The sequence below is a fragment of the Nycticebus coucang genome, chromosome X, assembly GCF_027406575.1.
Source record: "Nycticebus coucang isolate mNycCou1 chromosome X, mNycCou1.pri, whole genome shotgun sequence".
NCBI lineage: Eukaryota > Metazoa > Chordata > Mammalia > Primates > Lorisidae > Nycticebus > Nycticebus coucang.
In genome coordinates, this window is record NC_069804.1 from 180338077 (window position 1) to 180352656 (window position 14580).

The 14580-nt window shown below is 51.4% G+C and overlaps 1 pseudogene; it reads left to right on the forward strand.

Annotated features, from left to right (window-relative positions):
• The first annotated feature begins 5843 nt into the window (after positions 1 to 5843).
• LOC128577730 (protein EOLA1-like) lies at positions 5844 to 11063 on the forward strand (annotated as a pseudogene).
• The last annotated feature ends 3517 nt before the right edge of the window (positions 11064 to 14580 follow it).

Genomic DNA, 14580 nt, shown 5'->3' on the forward strand with positions numbered 1-14580 from the left:
GTACCAGCTACTCCTAATGGGCGATAGGTTGGCCTACTCTTAGGTGGTATCACCCTTCTTCCTCCCACTTCTGCCGTGGACTGTACCAACTACTCCTAATGGGTGATTAGTTGTCCTAGTCTTAGTTGGTATTACCCTTCGTTCCCCCCTTCTTCCTTGGACTTTACCACCTACTCCTAATGGGTAAGTGATTCAGTCTCAGTTGGTTATCACCCTTCTTCGCTTCTGCCTTGGACTCCACCAACTACTCCTGATGGGTGATTGTTTGTCCTAGTCTGAATTGGTGTCCCCTTTCTTCCCCATCCCTCTCTACTACCTTGAACTCTACCTACTACTCCTAATGGGTGATTTGTGCTTCTATTCTCAGTTGGTCTCACCCTTCTTTCCCTCTACCTTCTGCCTTGGACTCAACTAGGTACTCCTAATGGGTGTGTAGTTTAGTCTCAGTTCATTTCATTCTCCTTACCCCCACACCACTTATGCCTTCGACAGTACCAACTACACCTAATGGGTGATTGGCCTGCTTTCAGGTGGTATCGCACTTCTTCCCCCACTTCTACCTTGGACTACCAACAACTCTAAATGAGTAATGGGTTGTCCTAGCCTCAGTTTGTATCACCCTTCATTCCCACCCCTCTTCTGCCTTGGACTCTACCAACAACTTCTAATGGGTGGGTGGTTTAGTCTCATTTGGTATCATCCTTCCTTGCTTCTGCCTTGGACTTTACCAAGTACTCCTAAGGGGTGATTGTTTATCCTAGTCTTGGTTGGTATCACCCTTCTCCCCCCTCCCCCCATTCTGCTTTGGACTCTACCAACTACTACTAATGGGTGATTGGTTTAGTCTCAATTGGTATCACCCTTCTTCCCCACCCCACCCTGCTTCTGGCTTGGACTCTACCAACTACTTTCAATGGGTGATTGGTTGATCTACTCCAAGGGTCCTCAAACTACAGACCTGGGCCACATGCGGTGGTGTGATTGTATTTGTTCCTGTTTTTTTTTTTTTTTTTTACTTCAAAATAAGATGTGCAGTGTGCGTAGGAATTTGTTCATAGTTTTTTTTTTTTTTTAAACTATAGTCCAGCCCTCCAACGTCTGAGGGACAGTGAACTAGTCCCCTGTTTTAAAAGTTTGAGGACCCCGATCTACTCTCAGTTGGTATCACCCTTCCTCCCTCTACCCCTTCTGCCTTGGACACTACCAGCTACTCTTAATGGGTAATGGGTTTAGTCTCAGTGGGTTTCACTTTTCTTGCCCTTCCCCCCACCTACTTCTTCCTTGGACTCTACCAAGTACTCCTAATGGATGATTTGTTGTCCTAATCTCAGGTGGTATCACCCATCTTCCTACTGCTTCAGCTATAGACTGTATCAACTACTACTAATGGATGATTGGTTGTCCTAGTATGTGTTGGTATCCCCTTTCTTTTTTTTTTTTTTTGTAGAGACCGAGTCTCACTGTACCGCCCTCAGACAGAGTGCCGTGGCGTCACACGCCTCACAGCAACCTCTCAACTCCTGGGCTTACGCAATTCTCTTGCCTCAGCCTCTCGAGCAGGCTGGGACCACAGGCGCCCACCACAACGCCCGGCTATTTTTTGGTTTCAGTTTGGCCGGGGCTGGGCCCGAACCCGAACCCGCCACCCTCAGCATATGGGGCCGGCGCCCCACTCAGTGAGCCACAGGCGCCGCCCTGGTATCCCCTTTCTTCCCCATGCTACTGCCTTTAACTCTACTTACTACTCCTAATGGGTAATTCCTTGTCCTAGTCTCAGTTGCTATCACCCTTCTCCCCTCACTTCTCTCTTGGACTCTATTAACTACTATTAATGGGTGATTGTTTGACCTAGTCTCAATTGGGATCCCCTCTCTTCCCCCTCCACTGTGTTGGACTCTACCAAGTACTCCTAATGGGTGATTGGCTGTCTTAGTCTCAGTTGATATCACTGTTCTTCCCCACCCCACTTATGCCCTGGACTCTACCAACTACTCCTGATCAGTGAGTGGTTCTCCTAGTCTTACTTGGTATCACCCTTCTTCCACCCAACTTCTGCCTTGGACTCTATTAGGTACTCCTAATGAGTGATTGGTTTAGGCTGGGTTGGTTTCACCCTTCTTTTCCCTGCCAGCTTCTGATTCTGTTTCTGCCTCAGACTCTACCAAGTACTCCTAATGGGTGATTGTTTGTCCTAGTCTCAATCGGTATCCCTCTTCTCCCCCCCTCCTACTGTCTTGGACTCTACCAACTACTCCTAATGGGTGATTGGTTGTGCTACAGTCATTTGGTATCTCCCCCCCACCAACCCTTCTGCCTTGGACTCTACCAACTACATCTAATGGGAGATTGGTTGTCCTAGTGTCAGTTGGTATCACCCTTACCCCCCACTTCTGCCTTGGATTCTACTAACTACTCCTAATGGGTGATAGGTTGGGCTATACTCAGTTGGTATCACCCTTTCCCACCCCTTTCTGCCTTTGGTCTCTACCAACTACTCCTAATTAGTTTAGTCTCACTTAGTATCACCCTTCTTCCCCCCCTCTTCTGCCTTGGGCTCTACCAACTAACCCTAATGGGCTATTGATTATTGTGGTCTCAGTAGGTATCAGCCTTTCCCTACCCCTTCTTCCTTGTCCTCTACCAGCTACTCCAAATTGGTGGTGGGAACTTTTCCTATGGGCCCAACTAAAGACTGGTTCCTTTTTTTTTTTTTTTTTTTTTTTTTTGAGATAGTGTCTCACTATGTTGCCCTAGGTGGTGTGCTGTGGTGTCACAGCTCACAGCAACCTCAAACGCTTGGGCTTAAGCAATTCTCTTGCCTCAGCCTCCCAAGTAGCTGGGACTACAGGCACCCTCCACAACACCCAGCTATTTTTATTGTTGTTGTTGTAATTGTCATTATTGTTTTGGCAGATCTGGGCTGGGTTCCAACCCACCAGCTCCAGTGTATGTGGCTGGCATCCTAGCTGCTGAGCTATAGGCACTGAGCCTAAAGACTGTTTCTTATTGCCACTGTTTCTTATTGCCACTGCTGCTGAGCCACACAGAATTGCATCATGTTGTCCACACACACTCCTGGTCTATCAGAAGCATGAAAAGGTTTGTTGGATGACTGATCAAATGAGGGAATAATGAATTCTTCTTGGGAAGAGAAACAACAGGCCACCTTTAAAAATGCTCACGGTGAAACCCACGTGAGGATACTGACCCACTGCAGCCAGAGTGCAGCCCAGATACCTTTGGGGGCCTTCATGAGTTGGGCCCAATCTAGTTTCCTGCCTCATTCCCCCATGAACTTACTCAAAAACTCGGTCTGCTCCAGCCTAGTACCTTCCTTCAGTTCTCTGACTCAGGCTGCCCTGACCCCATTTCCCACCTTAGAAAATGCGTTTGATTTGAAGACCCAGCTCCACACCCCCTCCTCTGTGATGCCTTCCCCAGCCCCTTGCACACAGTCTGTAGTTCCTTCCTCTTCACATTTATCTAACTTACTCTGCCTAGCTTGAGGCTCCATGGAGAATGAGGGAAAGGAAGGAACAGAGAAGCAAACCAGGGCATCACTGAGGGAAGGATGAGACCCTTAACTGCAAAAGGTTTGACTGGAACTCGGATTGGGTTTTTTTTAGCTACTTAGGTCTGAAGGGCAGCAGAACATACAGAGTGGAGATTTTTCTCCTCAATTGCAAGGAAGGCCTTAAAAGGATTATCCCTCCGGGCTCGACACCTGTAGCCAGCCACATACACCAGAGCTGACTGGGAACTACTACCAAAAAATAGCCGGGCATTGTGGCAGGTGCCTGGAGTCCACCTACTTGGGAGGCTGAGACAAGAGAATCGCTTAAGCACAGGAGTTGGAGGTTGCTGTGAGCTAGCTGTGATGCCATGGCACCCTACCCAGGGTGGACAGCTTGAGGCTCTGTCTCAAAAAAAAAAAAAATCATTCCTGCTGGGACAGAGCTGGGGTCGCCTGGGGGTGGAGAATTAGCCCTGTGGTGCAAGACTCAGCCTAGAGCTCCCTGGACTCCAGAAAAGTGTTCCTGCCCTTCTAGCAGCTTCCACGCCCTCTGGAGTGCTCTGTGGGGTGCCCTTGGGGGTAGACATCGGGTCGGGCTGAGTAGCTGAAGGTCCTGGCGTTGCCACTTTCACTCATGCCTTAGCATGAAGCGCCAAAGCTCCCTCCTCCACCTGTGCACTGTTCCACAAGCACCACGCCCCTCTTTCCGCAGCCCCTCTTCCCACTTATGGCCCCCACCTTCCACATTTCCGCTCTCCTCCTCCCACCTTTCTACCTCCTTCCCCATCAGCTTAGCCTGGTTCTTACTGTAGCTCAGACTCATTTCCTCCCAAAGCTAGCTCCTGCTCCAAATCCGCCTCTAGCGTCTTTCCTCCTCCCAGTTCGGCCCTCATCCTCCTACACCTCCGCACCCTGCAGCTCTGCCCACCGCTCCTCAAGCCACCAAAGTCTACAGGAGCTCCTACCCCAGCTCCTTCCCACAGCCCAGCTTTGCTCCTCCCGCATCACCACCCCCACCTCAAGGAGCTCCATCCAGTACTTCCCACCCCTCTGCCCTAGAAGCAGCCCAGCCCCTCCTTTCCCACTTCTTTCCCACTGTGGAGCACTAGCTCCTCCTCCACACCTCCCCTAAGCCAGCCCTTCTCCACGGAGGCTCCCCATCCCTAGACTCACCCCGGCCCCGCCCTGCTCCTCCCCTTTCTCCTCCCACACCTGCCCCAACCCCTCCCCCATGGTGTTTTGGCCCCGCCTCACCCCTCCCCTAGCGCTCCGCGGCTCCCTCTCAACACCAATGGTTATGCATTGGTCCCTCCCCGGCCACGCCCTGCTCCTGTCGCGGTCCCGCCCCCAAACGCTCCCCCGGCACTTTCAGCCCACTCCCTCTGTCACAGAATGGCAGCCACTGCCCCTTCTTCCTCTTCCTCTCTCCAGTCTCTTTTCCTCCTTCTGGTCCCCACTCTGGGCAGCGCAGCGTCTTTGGCCAGTGCGCGTGAGGGCCCCTTGAGTGAAACAGCGTCTCCTAGTGGCCAGTTCGTGTATACGTGCGTGTTTACCTAAGTGCGTGTCTGCAGGTGCCTGGATGTCACAGCTATCTAATTGCATGGCTGCGTGCGTACGTGCGTGCGCGGGGGTACGGACGTGCGTGTGTACGTACCTGCATGCGTTACGCATAAAAGGGGCGCCGGGGGCTGTACGAACGCGACACAGTTAACGCCTTGGAACACCTGTGACTGGTACCTGTTTGCTCCAGGTGGCCATGGCAGCTTCAAACTGGATATGGTCTACCCATGGCATCTCCTCGTCTGAATATGGGGGCCTGTCATCCTTGCGCCGGTGACCTCGCTGAGCCAGGGAGAGGTGGAGGGATTTACTGCCCCGTGGCCAAAGATTGCAGTTGGCCACGAGGGGTTTACTGCCCTATGGCCAAAGACTGCATTTGGCTGCAAGGGACTTTACTGGCCCATAGCCAAAGGCTGCAGTTGGCCCCGGACTCCCGCGAGACCGAGGGAGTTAGGACCTGCCATACAGGCGTCTGTGGGCTCGGCCTGTTGCAGACAGTACCTCTGGGCTGTGAGACTGGGGGCACCCTTCCTGTCCCTTCCTCCCACTAGCGTCGAGCCCCTGTCCCTTCTAAGCATGTGGCTGTCTGTCGGAAAGCAAGTGTTCTTCATATGCAGAGGCCTCATCTTGGCCCAGTCCTCCCTGACTCTGGCTTGTACCTTAAGCTGGGAACTCGCCAAGACCTGAGGCTGGGTGGTGCACAGCTCTGTGGCCCGGACACAGCGCCCAGCGTGCTCAGAAGTGGATCCAGAGGAATGGGATTTAGGCCCCTCAAACCCTCCAAAGCCTGTTGAGTAGAAGACCTTCCTAGTACCCTGAGCCACTGTCGCTGACTTGTGTTTAATGACCTTTCTCCATGTGGCCCTTGTCATTGTGCAGGTAAAGACACTGAGGCAAGAGGAAGACCGTTTTCTCCTCAGACCACAAAGCAGGTACTTGAACCCTTTCTTGCTGCTACAGTTACTTCAGTTCTCACCAGGGATTCCACCCTCATGGTTCGCGTTTGATTGCGGTGATTATATAGTATTGATGAGAAAGGACTGGCTAAGTAACTGAGTGGTGGAAACTAGGCAAACCTTCCTTCTAGTCACATACCCCAGTAGAAGAAAGAGGAATGGCCAGGCCCCATGGGGGACAGTCATTGTCCCTCATAAGTAATCCAAATCCAAGGAAAAGGGCAACTTTGTCACCCCTCAGCAGGATGGGTGGTGTAGAGTGTGCACAGGTGGGTCTTTGTGGAAGGACACTTACTGGCAGTCCCAGCACCTCAGACATGCTTGACATGTGACCCAGGAATTCTCTTCGGCAAGGCTTCAGACAGTGAGGGTTAGGGGTGATATAGTTTCTAGTAGCAGAAAATTGGAAGCAGCTTGTCACTCTCCACCAGTAGAGGGATGTTTAGGTAAATTATGGGGTAACCAGCAGTGGGATGCCAGCAGGCAGTAAAAACTAAGGTAGGTAAAGATGTACAGACAGGGAGAATGTGCTTGGTGTGCTATTGAGTGGAAAATCTGGGCCTCACCCCATAGAGACGTGTAGGGAACATCTTACATGTATGTGTGTGTTTGCCTAGGTGGCCATAATAAAAGACAGACAGGGTGGCTTACACAACAGATACCGGTTGTCTCCCCAGTTCTGAAGGCTGGAAGTCTAAAATCAAGCAGGGTTGGCTGGTTTGTTCTGTGTGCCATGAGTGAGAATCCATTCTGTCCCTCTCTCCTAGCTGTCATGGGTGGCTGGCAATCGTTGGCATTACTTGGCTTGTAGATGCATCACCCTGACCTCTGCCTCCATCTTCTCGTGGTTCTCTCCATGTGTGCATCGCTGTCTCTAAATACCCTCTTTTTACAAGGACACCAGTGACTTCGGAGGTGAGACCACATTTATGACTTCATTTTTACTCAGTTCCCTCTGTAAAGACTCTATCTTTGTCATAGGTCACTATTCTGAGGTGCTAGGGATTAGGACTTCCACACATGGATTTTAAGGGGACACAACATAACTCATAATAGCCTACAAAGTCCCTGAGGTAAGAACGAGCTTGGCATGTTCCTGAATGGAAGGCAGGCCTGTGTGACTGCAGGGGGATGAAATAACAGGCAGAGGAGAACAGGTGGCAGGAAGCCAGATCACAAGGGACCTTAATAGTGGGAAGGAGGGACTGTATTCCAGGTTGGGCAGTGGGCCCTTGGAAATTTTCAGCAGATGGGTGACATGATCTGCTGGCCCCTGTACTGAGGTCGCCCTGATGGCAGTGTGGACATGCAGTATATAGAGCAGGCACCTGAAGGAGGGGGCTGATTGGGATGCGAGGGGAGACAGCGAGGTATTAGGGGCTCTGAATGGGATTATGGCCATGGAGATGATTAAAAGTGATTAGATTTGGGATCAAGGATGGAGATAGTGCTGCAGGATGTGACTGGTGGTTGTGGGAAAGAGAGGGAGGGCAGAGAGCCGCTACTTCAGGGTCAGGAGAAGGGAGGAGATGGCAGTGCCATTAGAGAGGTGGAAGGGAGGTGGACTAGGTGTGGCAGTGGTGGGAGTCCTGAGACTGTCAGCCTGGCCGTGCAAGCCTGAGACTGAAGGGTCATGGCCTGTGCCGGGGGAGGCAGAGCAGGCCACTGAGCCATGTGGCAGCTGAGAAGAAGGGAAAGAGTGTTGAGTAAGATGGATACAGAGCTGGCACAAGTCTGGCAATTGGTACCCGTGGAGACAAGCTTGTTAGTGGAGTGGAGGTGATGGGAGGCAAAGGGAGGAAGTGGGGCAATGGTGCAGAATGTTCAGAGAGACTGAGTGCAGACTGCTCTCCTGATGTTTCTCCTGCGCAGGGTTAAGAGCAGGGAGGCAGAGCTCAGAGGAAGGGCTTTGTCTGAGTGGCACTATCTCCAACACTGACCCGAATCTGGTCCCTTTCAATCCCGTCCTCTGAAGGCAGTCATCTGGTAGGGGAGGGGAAGTGTGATGCTGAGCTAGCGCAGACAGTGGCAGCACCTAGGGCCTGCAGTGAACTGGGGGGCGGGGACAGGGTCCAGAGCACAGTGGGGGACTGCTCACCCGAGAAGTGGGAGGAGGGCAGAAGGTGTGCCCAGCAGGTAGGAGTGTGAGTCTGGAGAGGAGTGAATACTGGCAGCTCTACTCCTGACAGGGCCTGGTCTTATGGGGGTGAGCATGCTTTCGTATAATCAAGGGAGGTACTTGAGGCTGACTGTCTGTACCTGAAGGGCAGGGGACACTTGCTGGAGTGAGGGGGCTGCTCATGAGTGGAGTATGGAGCCAGGGGATGGGACTCCAGGCCAAGTAATGACTGTGAAGTCGACAGTGAGAGGAATCGCCTCTGTGACTGCTCTGTTAGGTGCCAGGTGCTAGGCTGGGTGCCTTCAATGCCTTGTGTCTGTCCGTTCACAGCCTCAGGGAAACTGAGGCTTCCAGAGATCCCATGACTGGGCCGAGGTTCCGGCTTCAAGCCCGTGGCTCTCCAGGCCTAGGGCCCATGCTCCTTCACAGCACAGTGCTGTCTTCCAGCTGGGAGGAGGGGAACCTCTCCAGACGTCCACACAAAGGAGGCCAGGACCAGGGTGGGGGCGCGTGAGGTCAGGGCCACTGTAACCGTGGGCTGTAGCTGCTCAGTGCCGCCTCCTCAGCCGTGGAGCTGGCCTCATAGCGACACTGCCCCTGATGGGTTACTTGAGGATTAAATTTGAGGACCTCTGGCTGAAGCCTGTCCCTGGGCCTGGCACATAGGAGGTGCGTGTGCCCTGGGGCCAGTTGTTACAATTCTCCTTGTCCTTTCTTTTGGCTTAGAACAGATCAGGGACATCCGCTGACCCTGGAGAGAAGTGGTGGGAGAAAGGGATTGAGGAGAGGGACACGCCTGAGAGAAGCCATCTGACGTCACAGGGAATGCTGAGAGGTGAGCTGAAGTTGGATACCAAGGATTAGGGGTCAGCAGCCCTGGGGCAGGAGCTGGGAAGATGGGGGCCTGCAGTGCCTTTGGGTACCAGGGCCAGGGAGCAATGGGGATGGGGTGAGGGGAAGGAAAAGAGGCAGAGCCCAGGCCCCCATCTTCCCTCTGCATGGAGAGCCAGCTGAGGCCAGCCACAACTCTCCTCTCCTTTTGTGTTACCCTAGGGGTGAGGGACCTCTATTTAAGCAGTAACAAAAAACTGTCCTTCCTGTGCCTTTCTCTAGCTGTCCCCACCCTACTTGGTGAACTCCCAAAAGATGTCAGGGATGGACCTGAGTCCTCTGAACCCAACCCCTTCCATTGGGCCTACTGTGGCGTGGGACACCAGTGACTGCGTGGAGATAGAAGCAGCGGACTGCGGAGGTCAGCGATGTTCAGCACACCTGGGAGCCATGGCCGAAGGGCAGGCCCGCTCCCTGGCAGCTCGGAGGGCTGGTATGTGGCATGCCTCTGTGTTTCTGTAGGCCCCAGGAGCTTGTGGAAGATGAAGTTTGGCTGCCTCTCCTTCCAGCAGCCTTATGCTGGCTTTGTCTTAAATGGAGTCAAGACTCTGGAGACGTGCTGACGTCCCCTGCTAAGCACCCACCAGAACCGTACCATCGCAATCCACATTGCCCACAGGGACTGGGAAGACGATGCCTGGAGGGACCTGCTGGTGGAGAGGCTCGGGATGACTCCTGCCCAGATTCAGGCCCTGCTTTGGGAAGGGGAAAAGTTCGGTCGCGGAGTGGTAGCTGGTAAGTGGCGACATCGCAAATGTTGTACAGACGTTTCCAAGAGCAACCACATAGCATGCTGCTAGGGAGTTTTGTGGCCTCCGTTTCCATGTGAACTGGTTGGTGTGTTCACTGTGGTTTCCTTCAGCAACACGGCTCCTAAGGGGCAGCAAGGGGCTCTGGCCTGGGGTCGGCAGGCCTATATTCCAGGAGCTGTGGTAAATCATTCTCCACTCTAGGCCTCAGATCCTGTGTGTGATCTGAAAGGCTGGGTCAGGTCCACGTCTGCATGTGGCATTTGGCTGAGTGTGCCCGTGTGCATGGCAGAGACCATGAAAGACTGCAGGGCATGCTGACCAAGTCGGGTGGCCTTGAAAGTCAGGCTGCCCACCAGGCTTCACACACCTGCCCCAGGTCCTCTGCTCATGGCATCCTGGGCAAGTTCTCTAGCTCCTGGGTGCTTGAGGACAGATGTCAACTCCTGCCACCTGGTAACCAGCCTTGGCATCACCTATAGGTTTCCAACAGTGGCTGGTGCCCTTCCAACCTGTCTGTGCTGCCCTCAGCAGTGTGATTTGGACCTGCACATTACTCCTGTGGCTTCCTTGAGGACAAGGCCTCTCCTTCTCCTTTTTGGAGCCCTCCCTCTGCCTCACCTAGGATCCCCTGAAGAGTTTGGCTCATTATCAGGGCTTAGTATGAAGGACTGGCTTCATGCTTTTTGGTGATAGCATCTTAGCCTGTAGCACTTGTGACTTTGAATAACTGTGTTGTCACACAGGCAGGCCTTGGGCTGTGGAAGGGGAAAACATCTCATGTTTTTTTCTGTGCACAGGGCTCATTGACATTGGGGAAACTTCACAGTGCCTAGAAAACTTAGCTCTGGATGCGGTTGTGGAACTGGAAAATGAAGCCGTGCTGACCATCCTGAAGCAGAAGTATCTGACTGTGATTTCAAACCCCAGGTGGTTACTGGAGCCCATACCTAGGAAAGGAGGAAAGGATATCTTCCAGGTAGACATCCCAGAGCACCTGATCCCTTTAGGGCATGAGGAGTACAGGCTTCTGAGAGCTCAACCATGACACCATCATTTCAGCATCATGGTGCAGACCTGTGCACGTCTTGCTAATTCTGAATTGTCCCTGCATTGCACAGCACCATCCACTGTCAGTCATATGGACAGATTCCTCCTTCTCTCAGACAAAGGGAATGGGGGTTAGGCTTTCCTTGTAACAAGCCCCTTAGGGTCGTTGACATAATCTCAGGTACTTGGACCTTTGTGTAAAAGGAAAAGCTGCCAGGGAACTTCTCCATGTTTCTGTTATGTAGGTCCTGATAATTTCCAGATTGTACCAATAAATTTGTTGTGGGTAACCATTACTTGGGGCTCCCTTGTACATTTTTTCCCTCCTTTCGTCCCAGTCCCAACTCATCAAATGTCTGAGCAGCACCTATTGTGACTTTGAATAACTGTGTTGTCACACTGGGGGCAAGTCTGGCACCAGCCCTGAATGTTTGCCTGAGGGTGACCAGCCCTTAATGGACTGACCATCCAGGATGAAGAGGACACCAGCCTCATAGCAGCTGTCTGTCCTTTCCTGCACCTCTTGCTCTGTTGTAAACGTGTGTGCTGGTTCAGGAAACGTGCATCCCACACATCACACAGCTACTTCGGATCCAAAAGATCCTAAATGGTAGAGTGAGGTTAACTTTGAAAAGTGATAGTGTTATTTGATTTGTAGCAAGGCTTTTTCCTTTTTTTTTGCTGCTGATTTCTTAGCTAAATTTCTAGTGGTTCTTATTGGTGAGGATGATGGGGGTTTCCCCCTAGGCATTGATTTCCGGCCCTTCTCTTCTGCACCAGGAGGGAGTGGTCACACATCCTTTGGCTGATGGAGTGACCTGACTTTCAGGTGGGTCTCCTTGGAGGGCCTCTGGATGCTGGGCTAGGGACACTGAGCCACTGACCAGAAGCTTCCTGACTTCATTGGGAGTACAGGGAACCCATGAGGAGAAAATTTCCTCTTTTGAGACCCATGAACAATGTAAGGTGATACTGCCAATATCAGGACCAAGGTTGTTCTGTCTTCTGAGCAAGGAGCAAGTGTTAGGGCACCAGACCTTCATGGGCTTGCCCTCAACACTGGCAGCATCCTTTGCTAAGTGTGTGATAGATAATGCTGCTTCTCCGTGGGAAAGAGGACAATGGGGGCCAAAGCCTGTCTTGGACAGGATTTTCAACCTCCTGGCTTGTGCTGAGGAGATCTGTATATTATAGAAGTGTAGAAAGAACACAGACTCGAGATTCTCATTTTTAAATTGTTTATTTGCTCATATAGGCTTTTTATTTTTCTTTACCAAGACCGATAGTAGGTTCATTGTTAGAATATGACAATATTTATCCATCATTAGTGGCCTGAGAGTTCAAGGATTTGGATTTGGATTGTCCTTGAACTGCTCACAGAATGCACACTTAACAATCTGAGGAGCTCTCTGGCTCCTCATTCTCCGTGGTCTCATTGGGAGACATCACCGAAAGGGCAGCCAGCAGGATGGAATAACAGGTGTTATATAAAGACATCACGGAACCATAATCTGGATACAAATGAAGGTTGTCAAGTACTTCTCCTGCACCTTCCATGCTGGCAGTAGCCAGTGGTGCTGATGCAGCACTGCTTGAGGTACCTTCCCCACTTGGGCCATTTGGCTCAAAAGTGGAGCGGTTTCCCTGGTGATATCTCATGGCGCTGCTCATGGAAGAGTTTCGAGAGCGCAAGTGTGACTGAGTGCCGCTGGTTCCCTGAACACTGGGGGCTCCTGTAAGGGACTTTTGCTTAACTTCCTTCTTGGCAGCATTGTGATGGATTCGAGGGGAATGTCTTGTAGCCACCAGCTTCTTTTTCTTCATCGCTGGTTCTCCAGGTGCTTGCAGAGTGGTCTTTTGGAAGTATCCTTTCTTCTGGATCTTCTCCAGGAGCTGAGGCTTATCTCGCTGAAAGTTGGAGTGGCGGTAGATCTGAAACAGAATAAACATTTCAGCCATTGTGGAATAGAATGTTCATTTTTTCCCTCCTATCCCCGAGTCCTACTGGTTTTGTTTTACAGTGGAGAATAGAATGTTGTTAAGTTGCTGGCGGTGTCATTATGACCTACGGCATGAGGTCACTAAAGACAAAATATTCACAGCTTAACGTGGTCATATATATATATAGTGAGATAGATGGATGGATGGATAGATAGATAACATTAACTGGCCTGAGTCTTTTCTCAGACCTGCAGGTTATCAATGTTATATTTTAATAACAACGTAAGTTATCTGCAGAACCAAAACTCCTGCACTATGTCATTTGTCTTGGTGTCCTATAGAGATGTCTGAGTAACAGAAAATGGGTAACAGAGACACTTTCTACATTACCATCATCTTCTTCTTTCCTTGAGATGGAACCGAGGGGTTGTTGGGGCGTATTTTCCTGAACCCGTAGAGGTTAAGTTGACGAATAAAACTCTTCAAGCTGTCTGTTTCAAATATCTTCTTTGCGCCTCTCCGGCGAAGAATCTCTCTCTGGAAAAGGTCCTCCTGGATGACCACAGTGTCTCCTTGATCACTCCAGTTCACAGACTCGAACACGTCGTTCTCCACTATCACCCAAAGCTTTCTGGGGAAGGAGAGCCCCGAGAAGTCAATGTTGTCTGGCACATCAGCTACATTTTCGTTTTGGTCTTCTGGCTCCACGTTATCTTGATTGCCTTGGTTTTGGCTCGCATCTTCGTCACCGTTCTTGTCCATGTCTTCATCACCTTGCTTGTCCGCATCTTTGTCCCGGCGCTTGTTGGCATCTTCATCACGGCACTTGTCCGTGTCTTTGTCACTGAGCTTGCCCACATCTTCGTCACTGTGCTTGTCCAAGTCTTCATCACCATGCTTGTCCGCATCTTTGTTACCATGCTTGTCTATGTCTTCGTCACCATGCTTCTCCGCGTCTTCATTGCCGTGTTTATCTGCATCTTGGTCACGGTGCTTGTCCACGTCTTCGTCACCGTGCTTGTCCACGTCCTCCTTTGACTCCACCTCGGGATCAGTTGAAGTGTCGGGTGGGACCCAGTTTTCTGGCTCTCCACCAATTGTTGGGGCTGGCATACCTTCGAATTTCTCGTCCATATTCTGACTAGCCATGGGGCTAGGCCAGCGTCAGGAGCATTTTCGAACCAAGACTGTTACCGCTATGGTAGCGAGTCAGAAATGGCTCTGGACTGAGTCCGGGCGTCCAGTATATGCCATCCATGAAATTCTAGAGTCCCGCTATCAGGGCAACCAGCTGCTTAAGTCACTGTCCCCTTTATTTGTCATGTGATGTCACAAAGACAGCTCAGCCAATCTGAAGAGAGGGTCCTGGCCAAGTATGGGGTTGGGGGGGAGACAGGTGCAAGGGCCCCAAATCCTCTCTTTTCTTAAAGTATATAAAAGTTACGGTTCTGTTTCCCACAGAAGTCTCCCATCTGGTGACAGGCACAGTGTTCTGAACTGCCAGGATGAGTTGAGAAGTCACAATCCCCATCAGCAATCCCATCCCTTAAAATGTGTGAGGAGACTGTTCCTAGTGTCTCTGATTTGCTCAAAAACCAGACTGGTAGACTGTACCTCCTAGGAGATGGTGCTCTGTATTGGGCTGGTTGTCCTAGTCTCAGTTGGTATCACCCTTCTCCCCCCACTTCTGCTTTGGACTCTACCAACTACTCTTAATGGGTAATTGGTTTAGTCTCAGTTGGTATCACCCTTCTTCCACCCTGCGCCCCTCCCCACTTCTGCCTTGGACGCTACCAACTA